Genomic DNA, 15,549 nt, shown 5'->3' on the forward strand with positions numbered 1-15,549 from the left:
AGGCTGGGGAATAGCGGGGGGACAGGTGGATTAGTCGGGCAGCAGAGTGTAGGATGGATTGGAGTGGTGCCAGAGTGCTAGAGGGGAGTCCAGAGAGTAGGAGGTTGCAGTAGTCGAGGCGGGAGATGATAAGGGCATGCACTAGCGTTTTTGCAGTGTTGCGGTCAAGAAAAGCACGGATCCGGGAAAATTTTTGAGTTTGAGACGACAGGAGGAGGCAAGGGCTTGGATATGTGGCTTGAAAGAGAGGGCAGAGTCGAGGATCACCCCGAGGCACCGGGCGTGTGGGACTGGGGATAGTGAGCAGCCATTGACATTGATGGATAGGTCTGGTGGAGGGGTAGAGTGAGATGGGGGAAAGATGATGAATTCTGTTTTGTCCATGTTCAGTTGTAGAAAGCGAGCAGAAAAGAAGGCTGAAATGGCAGACAGACAGTGCGGGATTTTGGTAAGCAAGGAGGAGAGGTCAGGTCCGGAGAGGTAGATCTGCGTGTCGTCAGCGTAGAGATGGTACTGCATACCGTGGGATTCTATGAGCTGTCCCAGGCCGAAAGTGTAGATGGAGAAGAGTAGGGGTCCTAGAACAGAGCCTTGAGGAACACCGACTGACAAGGGGCGAAGTGAGGAGGTGGTGTGGGGGAGGGAGACACTGAATGTTCGGTCTGTCAGATATGACGAGATCCAGGAAAGGGCCAAGTCTGTGATGCCAAGGGATGAGAGGATTTGTAGCAAAAGGGAGTGGTCTACAGTGTCAAAGGCAGAAGACAAGTCTAGGAGAAGGAGGACAGAGTAGTGTCGCTTGCTCCTGGCAGTTAGTAGGTCATTGGTGACTTTAGTTAGGGCAGTTTCAGTTGAGTGATGGGAACGGAAGCCTGATTGTAACCGATCAAAGAGGGAGCAGGAGGAGAAGTGGGAGGACAGTTCAAGATGGACGTGTTGCTCCAGCAATTTGGAGGCATAAGGGAGAAGAGATATCGGGCGATAGCTAGACACAGAGGATGGGTCGAGGGAGGGCTTTTTGAGGATGGGTGTGATCTTGGCATGCTTGAAGGATGAGGGAAAGACACCTGTTGTGAGTGAGAGGTTGAAGAGGTGCGTTAGGGTTGGGATGAAGACCGTGGAAAGGTTAGGGATGAGGTGGGATGGGAGCGGGTCAAGCGTGCAGGTGGTGAGGTGTGATCTTGACAGGAGGGTGGAGAGCTGATCTTCTGTCATGGTGGAGAAGCTGGTTTTGGAGGAGCAGGGTTGAGCAGCTAAGAGGGGCAGTGGGCGCTGTGGGCCAAAGCTTTCTCTGATCGTATCGATCTTCTGTTTAAAGAAAGAGGCGAAGTCATCAGCAGAAATGAGGGGGGAGGGAGGAGGTGCGGGGGGACGGAGTAGAGAATTGAAAGTGTTGAAAAGCTGTTTAGGGTTGTGGGACAGGGAGGATATGAGGGATGAGAAGTAAGTTTGTTTTGCGGCAGTGAGCGCAGACTTGAAGCTGGCGAGGAACTGCTTGTATGCAGTGAAGTGGTCGGCAAAGTGGGATCGCTTCCATCTCCGCTCAGCAATCCTGGAAGCCCGTCTCAATTCTTTGGTCAGGCTGGTCAGCCAGGGCTGCCTGTTAATTGTACGAGTTTTACTATGCATGAGTGGAGCGGCCGAATCGAGTGTTGTTGTTATTGTGGCGTTATAAAAAGTGGCAGCAGCATCTGTGTCATGAAGGGAAGCTATGTCTGTGAGAGGGAGAAGGGACTCAGAGAGTGATTGTAAGTTGAGATGTTTGAGATTTCTGCGAGGGTGAGTGAGTTTGTGGAGTGGGGGTTGCACACTAGGAGAGGAGAGGGACGAGAATGTCAGTAGGTTGTGGTCAGACAGGGGGAGGGGTGTGTTAGTGAGGTTAGTAAGGGAGCAGAGGCGGGTGAAGATGAGGTCCAGCGTGTGGCCATCTTTGTGAGTGGCCTCAGAGGACCATTGAGTGAGGCCAAAGGAGGCAGTCAGTGATAAAAGTTTAGAGGTAGCTGAGGTGAAAGTGTCAATGGGGACATTGAAATCACCCATGATGATAGTGGGGATGTCAACAGAGAGGAAATGAAGTAGCCAGGTGGTGAAGTGGTCGAGAAAGGTGGAGATGGCTAGTTCTGGGGGGCGGTAGATGACAGCCAGCTGGAGGTTGGAGGGGGAATAGATGCGGACAGAGTGCACCTCAAACGAGGGAAGAGTAGCGGAGGGTGGTAGTGGGATTGGAGTGAAGGAGCAGGTGTCGGACAGGAGCAAGCCAACTCCTCCACCGCGTTTGTTGCTGGGGCGAGGGGTGTGAGAGAGGTGGAATCCGCCATAGGAGAGCGCAGCTGGAGAGGCCGAGTCAGAGGGGGTGAGCCAGGTTTCAGTGAGGCCGAGGAAGGAGAGTTTGTTGGTGATGAAGAGGTCATGGATAAATGTCAGTTTGTTGCAGATGGAGCGTGCGTTCCATAGTGCTCAAGTAGGGGGAGCTGGGGAGTGGGGGCTGGATGAATGGGTATGAGGTTGTCGTGGTTGGGAAAACGTGCGGAGGATCGTGGCAGGGGGTTAGAAACGAGTGTGGGGATGAATTGGGGAGGGCCGGGATTTGGGGATATGTCACCAGCAATGAGGAGTAACAGACAGATCATTAGAAGGTGGGAGCAGGATAGGACATGATGTGGTCGTGTGTGTCTGGATAAAAAGGATTGTATGTGGAGGAACAGTTCTGAGGGGAAGGTGAGATGGCTGGGGAGGATGGAGGAAGAAATGACTAGTTCCTTACTAGGAGGAGGGATTGCAGGAGATTGTAAGAAGGAAAGTAGTATGGGGGTGAAAGAGAAAAGAAACCGAAACATTGTAGTGGTCGGTGTTCTGTTACCTTCCAGTCAATTCCAGTCCAATTCAGTCTAATTCAGAATCATAATTAAAAAGATGGAAGTTAAAAGATGATTTGCAGCAGACTGAGTCTATAGCAGACTCCTGCATGTGAATATATCCCCAGTTAAGGGCAATCAGGTGTGAATGAGGGGGTGGCTGGGTATGGGAGACCAGATGTAGAGAGTTAAGCAAAGGTCATAAAGTGAGGGAGGGGTAAGACTGACCACTCAAAGAGATGCCAGGATCACACAATGAGAGACATGAAAACAGGTCATGGAAACAAGCTGATAGGTAAGAAAGCATACTAAAAGGATTATATGTGCTGCACCAAGACACTCAGATCCTGGGGAAGCATAGAAAAGCCAGTGCAATATACAGAGACATTCAGAAGCCAGGGAGAGCTGGGTAAAGTCAGTGCATACCATGGAAAATCAATGCAGTATACAGTTACTACTGGTGACTGGGGCTGTATACACTGGGGGCAGTTACTACTGATGACTGGGGCTGTATACACTGGGGGGCTGTTACTACTGGTGACTGGGGCTGTATACACTGGGGGGCTGTTACTACTGGTGACTGGGGCCGTATACACCGGGGGCAGTTACTACTGGTGACTGGGGCTGTATACACTGGGGGCAGTTACTACTGGTGACTGGGGCTGTATACACTGGGGGGCAGTTACTACTGGTGACTGGGGCCGTATACACCGGGGGCAGTTACTACTGATGACTGGGGCTGTATACACTGGGGGCAGTTACTACTGGTGACTGGGGCTGTATACACTGGGGGGCAGTTACTACTGGTGACTGGGGCCGTATACACCGGGGGCAGTTACTACTGGTGACTGGGGCTGTATACACTGGGGGCAGTTACTACTGGTGACTGGGGCTGTATACACCGGGGGGCAGTTACTACTGGTGACTGGGGCTGTATACACTGGGGGGCAGTTACTACTGGTGACTGGGGCTGTATACACTGGGGGCAGTTACTACTGGTGACTGGGGCCGTATACACCGGGGGCAGTTACTACTGGTGACTGGGGCTGTATACACTGGGGGCAGTTACTACTGGTGACTGGGGCTGTATACACCGGGGGGCAGTTACTACTGGTGACTGGGGCTGTATACACTGGGGGCAGTTACTACTGGTGACTGGGGCTGTATACACTGGGGGGCAGTTACTACTGGTGACTGGGACTGTATACACTGGGGGGCAGTTACTACTGGTGACTGGAGCTGTATACACTGGGGGGCAGTTACTACTGGTGACTGGGGCTGTATACACTGGGGGGCAGTTACTACTGGTGACTGGGGCTGTATACACCGGGGGGCAGTTACTACTGGTGACTGGGACTGTATACACTGGGGGGCAGTTACTACTGGTGACTGGGGCTGTATACACTGGGGGGCAGTTACTACTGGTGACTGGGGCTGTATACACTGGGGGGCAGTTACTACTGGTGACTGGGGCTGTATACACCGGGGGGCAGTTACTACTGGTGACTGGGGCTGTATACACTGGGGGGCAGTTACTACTGGTGACTGGGACTGTATACACTGGGGGGCAGTTACTACTGGTGACTGGGGCTGTATACACTGGGGGGCAGTTACTACTGGTGACTGGGGCTGTATACACTGGGGGCAGTTACTACTGGTGACTGGGGCTGTATACACTGGGGGGCTGTTACTACTGGTGACTGGGGCCGTATACACCGGGGGCAGTTACTACTGGTGACTGGGGCTGTATACACTGGGGGCAGTTACTACTGGTGACTGGGGCTGTATACACTGGGGGGCTGTTACTACTGGTGACTGGGGCCGTATACACCGGGGGGCAGTTACTACTGGTGACTGGGCTGTATACACTGGGGGGCAGTTACTACTGGTGACTGGGGCTGTATACACTGGGGGCAGTTACTACTGGTGACTGGGGCCGTATACACCGGGGGCAGTTACTACTGGTGACTGGGGCTGTATACACTGGGGGCAGTTACTACTGGTGACTGGGGCTGTATACACCGGGGGCAGTTACTACTGGTGACTGGGGCTGTATACACTGGGGGCAGTTACTACTGGTGACTGGGGCCGTATACACCGGGGGCAGTTACTACTGGTGACTGGGGCTGTATACACTGGGGGCAGTTACTACTGGTGACTGGGGCCGTATACACCGGGGGCAGTTACTACTGGTGACTGGGGCTGTATACACTGGGGGCAGTTACTACTGGTGACTGGGGCCGTATACACCGGGGGCAGTTACTACTGGTGACTGGGGCTGTATACACTGGGGGGCAGTTACTACTGGTGACTGGGGCTGTATACACCGGGGGGCAGTTACTACTGGTGACTGGGGCTGTATACACTGGGGGCAGTTACTACTGGTGACTGGGGCCGTATACACCGGGGGCAGTTACTACTGGTGACTGGGGCTGTATACACTGGGGGCAGTTACTACTGGTGACTGGGGCTGTATACACCGGGGGGCAGTTACTACTGGTGACTGGGGCCGTATACACCGGGGGCAGTTACTACTGGTGACTGGGGCTGTATACACTGGGGGCAGTTACTACTGGTGACTGGGGCTGTATACACTGGGGGCAGTTACTACTGGTGACTGGGGCTGTATACACCGGGGGCAGTTACTACTGGTGACTGGGGCTGTATACACTGGGGGCAGTTACTACTGGTGACTGGGGCCGTATACACTGGGGGCAGTTACTACTGGTGACTGGGGCCGTATACACCGGGGGCAGTTACTACTGGTGACTGGGGCTGTATACACTGGGGGGCAGTTACTACTGGTGACTGGGGCTGTATACACTGGGGGCAGTTACTACTGGTGACTGGGGCTGTATACACCGGGGGCAGTTACTACTGGTGACTGGGGCTGTATACACTGGGGGCAGTTACTACTGGTGACTGGGGCCGTATACACCGGGGGCAGTTACTACTGGTGACTGGGGCTGTATACACTGGGGGCAGTTACTACTGGTGACTGGGGCCGTATACACCGGGGGCAGTTACTACTGGTGACTGGGGCTGTATACACTGGGGGGCAGTTACTACTGGTGACTGGGGCCGTATACACCGGGGGCAGTTACTACTGGTGACTGGGGCCGTATACACCGGGGGCAGTTACTACTGGTGACTGGGGCCGTATACACCGGGGGCAGTTACTACTGGTGACTGGGGCTGTATACACTGGGGGCAGTTACTACTGGTGACTGGGGCTGTATACACCGGGGGCAGTTACTACTGGTGACTGGGGCTGTATACACTGGGGGCAGTTACTACTGGTGACTGGGGCCGTATACACCGGGGGCAGTTACTACTGGTGACTGGGGCTGTATACACTGGGGGGCAGTTACTACTGGTGACTGGGGCCGTATACACCGGGGGCAGTTACTACTGGTGACTGGGGCTGTATACACTGGGGGGCAGTTACTACTGGTGACTGGGGCTGTATACACCGGGGGGCAGTTACTACTGGTGACTGGGGCTGTATACACTGGGGGCAGTTACTACTGGTGACTGGGGCCGTATACACCGGGGGCAGTTACTACTGGTGACTGGGGCTGTATACACTGGGGGCAGTTACTACTGGTGACTGGGGCCGTATACACCGGGGGCAGTTACTACTGGTGACTGGGGCTGTATACACTGGGGGGCAGTTACTACTGGTGACTGGGGCTGTATACACCGGGGGGCAGTTACTACTGGTGACTGGGGCTGTATACACTGGGGGCAGTTACTACTGGTGACTGGGGCCGTATACACCGGGGGCAGTTACTACTGGTGACTGGGGCTGTATACACTGGGGGCAGTTACTACTGGTGACTGGGGCTGTATACACCGGGGGGCAGTTACTACTGGTGACTGGGGCTGTATACACTGGGGGCAGTTACTACTGGTGACTGGGGCTGTATACACTGGGGGGCAGTTACTACTGGTGACTGGGACTGTATACACTGGGGGGCAGTTACTACTGGTGACTGGGGCTGTATACACTGGGGGGCAGTTACTACTGGTGACTGGGGCTGTATACACCGGGGGGCAGTTACTACTGGTGACTGGGGCTGTATACACCGGGGGGCAGTTACTACTGGTGACTGGGACTGTATACACTGGTGGGCAGTTACTACTGGTGACTGGGGCTGTATACACTGGGGGGCAGTTACTACTGGTGACTGGGACTGTATACACTGGTGGGCAGTTACTACTGGTGACTGGGGCTGTATACACTGGGGGCAGTTACTACTGGTGACTGGGGCTGTATACACCGGGGGGCAGTTACTACTGGTGACTGGGACTGTATACACTGGTGGGCAGTTACTACTGGTGACTGGGACTGTATACACTGGTGGGCAGTTACTACTGGTGACTGGGGCTGTATACACTGGGGGGCAGTTACTACTGGTGACTGGGACTGTATACACTGGTGGGCAGTTACTACTGGTGACTGGGGCTGTATACACTGGGGGCAGTTACTACTGGTGACTGGGGCTGTATACACTGGGGGCAGTTACTACTGGTGACTGGGGCTGTATACACTGGGGGGCAGTTACTACTGGTGACTGGGACTGTATACACTGGGGGGCAGTTACTACTGGTGACTGGGGCTGTATACACTGGGGGGCAGTTACTACTGGTGACTGGGGCTGTATACACCGGGGGGCAGTTACTACTGGTGACTGGGGCTGTATACACCGGGGGGCAGTTACTACTGGTGACTGGGACTGTATACACTGGTGGGCAGTTACTACTGGTGACTGGGGCTGTATACACTGGGGGGCAGTTACTACTGGTGACTGGGACTGTATACACTGGTGGGCAGTTACTACTGGTGACTGGGGCTGTATACACTGGGGGCAGTTACTACTGGTGACTGGGGCTGTATACACTGGGGGCAGTTACTACTGGTGACGGGGCTGTACACACTGGGGGGCTGTTACTACTGGTGACTGGGGCTGTATACTCCGGGGGGCAGTTACTACTGGTGACTGGGGCTGTATACACTGGGGGCAGTTACTACTGGTGACGGGGCTGTATACACTGGGGGCTGTTACTACTGGTGACGGGGCTGTATACACTGGGGGGCAGTTACTACTGGTGACGGGGCTGTATACACTGGGGGCAGTTACTACTGGTGACTGGGGCTGTATACACTGGGGGGCAGTTACTACTGGTGACTGGGGCTGTATACACTGGGGGGCAGTTACTACTGGTGACTGGGGCTGTATACACCGGGGGGCAGTTACTACTGGTGACTGGGGCTGTATACACTGGGGGGCAGTTACTGGTGACTGGGGCTGTATACACTGGGGGGCAGTTACTACTGGTGACTGGGGCTGTATACACTGGGGGGCAGTTACTACTGGTGACTGGGGCTGTATACACTGGGGGCAGTTACTACTGGTGACTGGGGCTGTATACACTGGGGGGCAGTTACTACTGGTGACTGGGGCTGTACACACTGGGGGCAGTTACTACTGGTGACTGGGGCTGTATACACTGGGGGGCAGTTACTACTGGTGACTGGGGCTGTATACACCGGGGGGCAGTTACTACTGGTGACTGGGGCTGTATACACTGGGGGGCAGTTACTGGTGACTGGGGCTGTATACACTGGGGGGCAGTTACTACTGGTGACTGGGGCTGTATACACTGGGGGGCAGTTACTACTGGTGACTGGGGCTGTATACACCGGGGGGCAGTTACTACTGGTGACTGGGGCTGTATACACTGGGGGGCAGTTACTACTGGTGACTGGGGCTGTATACACTGGGGGCAGTTACTACTGGTGACTGGGGCTGTATACACTGGGGGCAGTTACTACTGGTGACTGGGGCTGTATACACTGGGGGGCAGTTACTACTGGTGACTGGGGCTGTATACACTGGGGGGCAGTTACTACTGGTGACTGGGGCTGTATACACTGGGGGGCAGTTACTACTGGTGACTGGGGCTGTACACACTGGGGGCAGTTACTGGTGACTGGGGCTGTATACACTGGGGGGCAGTTACTACTGGTGACTGGGGCTGTATACACTGGGGGGCAGTTACTACTGGTGACTGGGGCTGTATACACTGGGGGCAGTTACTACTGGTGACTGGGGCTGTATACACTGGGGGCAGTTACTACTGGTGACTGGGGCTGTATACACTGGGGGGCAGTTACTGGTGACTGGGGCTGTATACACTGGGGGGCAGTTACTACTGGTGACTGGGGCTGTATACACTGGGGGGCAGTTACTGGTGACTAGGGCTGTATACACCGGGGGGCAGTTACTACTGGTGACTGGGGCTGTATACACTGGGGGCAGTTACTACTGGTGACTGGGGCTGTATACACTGGGGGGCAGTTACTACTGGTGACTGGGGCTGTATACACCGGGGGGCAGTTACTACTGGTGACTGGGGCTGTATACACTGGGGGGCAGTTACTGGTGACTGGGGCTGTATACACTGGGGGGCAGTTACTACTGGTGACTGGGGCTGTATACACTGGGGGGCAGTTACTACTGGTGACTGGGGCTGTATACACTGGGGGGCAGTTACTACTGGTGACTGGGGCTGTATACACTGGGGGGCAGTTACTACTGGTGACTGGGGCTGTACACACTGGGGGCAGTTACTACTGGTGACTGGGGCTGTATACACTGGGGGGCAGTTACTACTGGTGACTGGGGCTGTATACACTGGGGGGCAGTTACTACTGGTGACTGGGGCTGTATACACTGGGGGCAGTTACTACTGGTGACTGGGGCTGTATACACTGGGGGGCAGTTACTACTGGTGACTGGGGCTGTACACACTGGGGGCAGTTACTACTGGTGACTGGGGCTGTATACACTGGGGGCAGTTACTACTGGTGACTGGGGCTGTACACACTGGGGGCAGTTACTGGTGACTGGGGCTGTATACACTGGGGGGCAGTTACTACTGGTGACTGGGGCTGTATACACTGGGGGCAGTTACTGGTGACTGGGGCTGTATACACCGGGGGGCAGTTACTACTGGTGACTGGGGCTGTATACACTGGGGGGCAGTTACTACTGGTGACTGGGGCTGTACACACTGGGGGCAGTTACTACTGGTGACTGGGGCTGTATACACTGGGGGCAGTTACTACTGGTGACTGGGGCTGTATACACTGGGGGGCAGTTACTACTGGTGACTGGGGCTGTACACACTGGGGGCAGTTACTGGTGACTGGGGCTGTATACACTGGGGGGCAGTTACTACTGGTGACTGGGGCTGTATACACTGGGGGGCAGTTACTACTGGTGACTGGGGCTGTATACACTGGGGGGCAGTTACTACTGGTGACTGGGGCTGTATACACCGGGGGGCAGTTACTACTGGTGACTGGGGCTGTATACACTGGGGGGCAGTTACTACTGGTGACTGGGGCTGTATACACTGGGGGCAGTTACTACTGGTGACTGGGGCTGTATACACTGGGGGCAGTTACTACTGGTGACTGGGGCTGTATACACTGGGGGGCAGTTACTACTGGTGACTGGGGCTGTATACACTGGGGGGCAGTTACTACTGGTGACTGGGGCTGTACACACTGGGGGCAGTTACTGGTGACTGGGGCTGTATACACTGGGGGGCAGTTACTACTGGTGACTGGGGCTGTATACACTGGGGGGCAGTTACTACTGGTGACTGGGGCTGTATACACTGGGGGCAGTTACTACTGGTGACTGGGGCTGTATACACTGGGGGCAGTTACTACTGGTGACTGGGGCTGTATACACTGGGGGGCAGTTACTGGTGACTGGGGCTGTATACACTGGGGGGCAGTTACTGGTGACTGGGGCTGTATACACTGGGGGGCAGTTACTGGTGACTGGGGCTGTATACACTGGGGGGCAGTTACTACTGGTGACTGGGGCTGTATACACTGGGGGGCAGTTACTACTGGTGACTGGGGCTGTATACACTGGGGGGCAGTTACTGGTGACTGGGGCTGTACACACTGGGGGCAGTTACTACTGGTGACTGGGGCTGTATACACTGGGGGGCAGTTACTGGTGACTGGGGCTGTATACACTGGGGGCAGTTACTACTGGTGACTGGGGCTGTATACACTGGGGGGCAGTTACTACTGGTGACTGGGGCTGTATACACCGGGGGGCAGTTACTACTGGTGACTGGGGCTGTATACACTGGGGGCAGTTACTTCTGGTGACTGGGGCTGTATACACTGGGGGGCAGTTACTACTGGTGACTGGGGCTGTATACACCGGGGGGCAGTTACTACTGGTGACTGGGGCTGTATACACCGGGGGGCAGTTACTACTGGTGACTGGGGCTGTATACACTGGGGGCAGTTACTACTGGTGACTGGGGCTGTATACACTGGGGGCAGTTACTACTGGTGACTGGGGCTGTATACACCGGGGGCAGTTACTACTGGTGACTGGGGCTGTATACACTGGGGGCAGTTACTACTGGTGACTGGGGCTGTATACACCGGGGGGCAGTTACTACTGGTGACTGGGGCTGTATACACCGGGGGGCAGTTACTACTGGTGACTGGGGCTGTATACACCGGGGGGCAGTTACTACTGGTGACTGGGGCTGTATACACTGGGGGCAGTTACTACTGGTGACTGGGGCTGTATACACTGGGGGGCAGTTACTACTGGTGACTGGGGCTGTATACACTGGGGGCAGTTACTACTGGTGACTGGGGCTGTATACACCGGGGGGCAGTTACTACTGGTGACTGGGGCTGTATACACCGGGGGGCAGTTACTACTGGTGACTGGGACTGTATACACTGGGGGCAGTTACTACTGGTGACTGGGGCTGTATACACTGGGGGCAGTTACTACTGGTGACTGGGGCTGTATACACTGGGGGCAGTTACTACTGGTGACGGGGCTGTACACACTGGGGGGCTGTTACTACTGGTGACTGGGGCTGTATACTCCGGGGGGCAGTTACTACTGGTGACTGGGGCTGTATACACTGGGGGCAGTTACTACTGGTGACGGGGCTGTATACACTGGGGGCTGTTACTACTGGTGACGGGGCTGTATACACTGGGGGGCAGTTACTACTGGTGACGGGGCTGTATACACTGGGGGGCAGTTACTACTGGTGACTGGGGCTGTATACACTGGGGGGCAGTTACTACTGGTGACTGGGGCTGTATACACTGGGGGCAGTTACTACTGGTGACTGGGGCTGTATACACTGGGGGGCAGTTACTACTGGTGACTGGGGCTGTATACACTGGGGGGCAGTTACTACTGGTGACTGGGGCTGTATACACTGGGGGGCAGTTACTACTGGTGACTGGGGCTGTATACACCGGGGGGCAGTTACTACTGGTGACTGGGGCTGTATACACTGGGGGGCAGTTACTGGTGACTGGGGCTGTATACACTGGGGGGCAGTTACTACTGGTGACTGGGGCTGTATTCACTGGGGGCAGTTACTGGTGACTGGGGCTGTATACACTGGGGGCAGTTACTACTGGTGACTGGGGCTGTATACACTGGGGGCAGTTACTACTGGTGACTGGGGCTGTATACACTGGGGGGCAGTTACTACTGGTGACTGGGGCTGTATACACTGGGGGCAGTTACTACTGGTGACTGGGGCTGTATACACTGGGGGGCAGTTACTACTGGTGACTGGGGCTGTACACACTGGGGGCAGTTACTACTGGTGACTGGGGCTGTATACACTGGGGGGCAGTTACTACTGGTGACTGGGGCTGTATACACTGGGGGGCAGTTACTACTGGTGACTGGGGCTGTATACACTGGGGGCAGTTACTACTGGTGACTGGGGCTGTATACACTGGGGGGCAGTTACTACTGGTGACTGGGGCTGTATACACTGGGGGGCAGTTACTACTGGTGACTGGGGCTGTACACACTGGGGGCAGTTACTACTGGTGACTGGGGCTGTACACACTGGGGGCAGTTACTACTGGTGACTGGGGCTGTATACACTGGGGGCAGTTACTACTGGTGACTGGGGCTGTATACACTGGGGGGCAGTTACTACTGGTGACTGGGGCTGTACACACTGGGGGCAGTTACTGGTGACTGGGGCTGTATACACTGGGGGGCAGTTACTACTGGTGACTGGGGCTGTATACACTGGGGGCAGTTACTGGTGACTGGGGCTGTATACACTGGGGGGCAGTTACTACTGGTGACTGGGGCTGTATACACTGGGGGGCAGTTACTACTGGTGACTGGGGCTGTATACACTGGGGGCAGTTACTGGTGACTGGGGCTGTATACACTGGGGGGCAGTTACTACTGGTGACTGGGGCTGTATACACTGGGGGCAGTTACTGGTGACTGGGGCTGTATACACTGGGGGGCAGTTACTACTGGTGACTGGGGCTGTACACACTGGGGGCAGTTACTGGTGACTGGGGCTGTATACACTGGGGGGCAGTTACTACTGGTGACTGGGGCTGTATACACTGGGGGGCAGTTACTACTGGTGACTGGGGCTGTATACACTGGGGGGCAGTTACTACTGGTGACTGGGGCTGTATACACTGGGGGCAGTTACTACTGGTGACTGGGGCTGTATACACTGGGGGGCAGTTACTGGTGACTGGGGCTGTATACACTGGGGGGCAGTTACTACTGGTGACTGGGGCTGTATACACTGGGGGGCAGTTACTACTGGTGACTGGGGCTGTATACACTGGGGGCAGTTACTACTGGTGACTGGGGCTGTATACACTGGGGGGCAGTTACTGGTGACTGGGGCTGTATACACTGGGGGGCAGTTACTGGTGACTGGGGCTGTATACACTGGGGGGCAGTTACTGGTGACTGGGGCTGTATACACTGGGGGGCAGTTACTACTGGTGACTGGGGCTGTATACACTGGGGGGCAGTTACTACTGGTGACTGGGGCTGTATACACTGGGGGCAGTTACTACTGGTGACTGGGGCTGTATACACTGGGGGGCAGTTACTACTGGTGACTGGGGCTGTACACACTGGGGGCAGTTACTACTGGTGACTGGGGCTGTATACACTGGGGGGCAGTTACTACTGGTGACTGGGGCTGTATACACTGGGGGCAGTTACTACTGGTGACTGGGGCTGTATACACTGGGGGCAGTTACTACTGGTGACTGGGGCTGTATACACTGGGGGGCAGTTACTACTGGTGACTGGGGCTGTACACACTGGGGGCAGTTACTACTGGTGACTGGGGCTGTATACACTGGGGGGCAGTTACTGGTGACTGGGGCTGTATACACTGGGGGGCAGTTACTACTGGTGACTGGGGCTGTATACACTGGTGGGCAGTTACTACTGGTGACTGGGACTGTATACACTGGGGGGCAGTTACTGGTGACTGGGGCTGTGTACACTGGGGGGCAGTTACTACTGGTGACTGGGGCTGTATACACTGGGGGGCAGTTACTACTGGTGACTGGGGCTGTATACACTGGGGGGCAGTTACTACTGGTGACTGGGACTGTATACACTGGTGGGCAGTTACTACTGGTGACTGGGACTGTATACACTGGGGGGCAGTTACTACTGGTGACTAGGGCTGTATACACTGGGGGCAGTTACTACTGGTGACTGGGGCTGTATACACTGGGGGCAGTTACTACTGGTGACGGGGCTGTACACACTGGGGGGCTGTTACTACTAGTGACTGGGGCTGTATACACTGGGGGGCAGTTACTGGTGACTGGGGCTGTATACACTGGGGGTAGTTACTACTGGTGACTGGGGCTGTATTCACTGGGGGCAGTTACTGGTGACTGGGGCTGTATACACTGGGGGGCAGTTACTACTGGTGACTGGGGCTGTATACACTGGGGGCAGTTACTACTGGTGACTGGGGCTGTATACTCCGGGGGGCAGTTTATACTGGTGACTGGGGCTGTACACACTGGGGGCAGTTACTGGTGACTGGGGCTGTATACACTGGGGGGCAGTTACTACTGGTGACTGGGGCTGTATTCACTGGGGGGCAGTTACTACTGGTGACTGGGGCTGTATTCACTGGGGGGCAGTTACTACTGGTGACTAGGGCTGTATACACTGGGGGCAGTTACTACTGGTGACTGGGGCTGTATACACTGGGGGGCAGTTACTACTGGTGACTGGGGCTGTATACACTGGGGGGCAGTTACTACTGGTGACTGGGGCTGTATACACTGGGGGCAGTTACTACTGGTGACTGGGGCTGTATACTCTGGGGGGCAGTTACTACTGGTGACTGGGGCTGTATACTCCGGTTGGCAGTAGCTACTGGTGACTGGGGCTGTATTCACCGGGGGGCAGTTACTACTGGTGACTGGGGCTGTATACACTGGCGGGCAGTTTCTAATGGTGACTGGGGCTGTATACACTGGGGGGCAGTTACTACTGGTGACTGGGGCTGTATTCACTGGGGGGCAGTTACTACTGGTGACTAGGGCTGTATACACTGGGGGCAGTTACTACTGGTGACTGGGGCTGTATACTCCGGGGGGCAGTTACTACTGGTGACTGGGGCTGTATACACTGGGGGCAGTTACTACTGGTGACGGGGCTGTATACACTGGGGGGCAGTTACTACTGGTGACTGGGGCTGTATTCACTGGGGGCAGTTACTACTGGTGACTGGGGCTGTATACACCGGGGGGCAGTTACTACTGGTGACTGGGGCTGTTTACACCGGGGGGCAG

The 15,549-nt window shown here is 55.6% G+C and overlaps 1 protein-coding gene across 3 annotated transcripts in view; it reads left to right on the forward strand.

Moving 5' to 3' along the window:
* PIK3C2A (phosphatidylinositol-4-phosphate 3-kinase catalytic subunit type 2 alpha) overlaps positions 1–15,549 on the forward strand; it is a 231,923-nt gene that overhangs the window by 126,640 nt on the left and 89,734 nt on the right. The window lies entirely within an intron of this gene.

The sequence above is a fragment of the Ranitomeya imitator genome, chromosome 9 (assembly GCF_032444005.1).
Source record: "Ranitomeya imitator isolate aRanImi1 chromosome 9, aRanImi1.pri, whole genome shotgun sequence".
NCBI classification, from domain to species: domain Eukaryota; kingdom Metazoa; phylum Chordata; class Amphibia; order Anura; family Dendrobatidae; genus Ranitomeya; species Ranitomeya imitator.